This window comes from Chinchilla lanigera, unplaced genomic scaffold (assembly GCF_000276665.1).
Source record: "Chinchilla lanigera isolate Chin_1 unplaced genomic scaffold, ChiLan1.0 scaffold00023, whole genome shotgun sequence".
Lineage (NCBI taxonomy): Eukaryota > Metazoa > Chordata > Mammalia > Rodentia > Chinchillidae > Chinchilla > Chinchilla lanigera.
In genome coordinates, this window is record NW_004955424.1 from 21550109 (window position 1) to 21551652 (window position 1544).

The 1544-nt window shown below is 39.6% G+C and overlaps 1 pseudogene; it reads right to left on the bottom strand.

Annotated features, from left to right (window-relative positions):
• Window positions 1-244: 244 nt before the first annotated feature.
• LOC102017473 lies at window positions 245-1259 on the bottom strand (annotated as a pseudogene).
• Between the last annotated feature and the right edge of the window lie 285 nt (window positions 1260-1544).

Below are 1544 nucleotides of genomic sequence, written 5' to 3' on the forward strand. Positions count from 1 at the left end.
CTTTCGGGGGGGCATTTGGGTCTCATTGTATTCTTGAACTAGAAGAAGCAATGGAATATCAAGAACCAGTTGGCATGAAGGAAGAGTTGGAACATCCCCCACCCCTACTCTACCGTCAAACTTCAACCTCTGGATATTTGTTCTTCCTGGGAGCTGTTTTGGGTTCTCATAAAGTTTGCTTGTTAAACACTATCTGCAGCAGGGTATTTAGCTTGGTTTAATGGTGGTTATTTCTCTAGCCTGCTCAGGTACTGCAACCTCTTATTTCACTGTGTGCTATAGACGAAACATTTACCTGATCTTCTCTCACCATCCCTATTGATCTACCCCTCATGAAGATCTCTCATGTCAGTTGCCTGAAATATTCCAGGAGATCAGCATAGTTTCATATTTTCATAGGTAGTGACATTAATCCGTTTGTCCAGCATATTTTATTTTCTTAAAGCTTTTGAGCTCATCTACATTTCCTCTCCAAACCAGTGTGAAATGTTTTAAGTAAGCTTTGTGCTTGACAGCCTCCAGAAAGAGGGTCACAACCCAGGAAAAGAAATGACCTGTTTGTATAGAGTTCCTTAATCTCTTTCAGACTTCGGTGCTCCTGAGCACATTCTGGTACCCAGCTGGATGAAGGACAGTGCCACTGGAATTGGTACAGACTTCATGGATGTGCAACACACTCAACTTCTGATTCTCCTGAACCTACCTACCCCAGGAACTTTTTCTCATCAGTAAGGCCAAAGGAGTCAATCTGTTTTCTCTGGTCTGCTATATACACTTCCTGGAAATTATAAAACTTTGTAGTTAATAAAAGGGCCCCATTTTACATCAAGTGAAGAACTGACTGAAGTAGCTGTCCATTCTTGAGTCCAACTCATCAAATACTTCATATAAATAGTGAAACATGTGGGTCAAACATTACTAGTATGAGGAAAGTGTTTCTAAATAAGATTATAGGTAAATTAGACCTATAGGTTCTTTTCATCATGGAGATATTTCTCAAACTTTTTGCTTCCCTCATCTTCTAGAAGATCAAAATCAACGGAAGCTTCCAGGATTTTCCCCTTTCCAGGATTTTAAGAGTAGAATCTGAGGTGCAATTGCAGCACTAACCCCTGTTTCTATCACCAGCACAAGTGCTTAATGTCTTTTAACTATTAAGCTTGTCAGCAGCTCCCTAGGTTTTTTGGTGGGAGTGCACCATCATAAGAGAATCCAAATATCTTGTCTCTGTCACAGGCCTGGCTCCCTGTAGAAGCCATCCAACTTCATGCCTCCTCTAGACACCACTGCACCAGCTGCCAAATTTCCATGTTTTTATAAGCCCCAAAGACTTTCTTCATTCTACCTCTTGCAAACAAACAATTGTACATAGTACATAGTGACTGCACACTATTTATCATTTTAAATTGTGGTTTTTACCATCTACTATTGTTTCTTGTAGTTCTTTACCCACATGTTTCTCATATTGATCACTTCTACCAGTAATATAATGTATTATTGTAGAAATGTATCATTTCTGCTGTTTACCTATTTCCCTACAGATA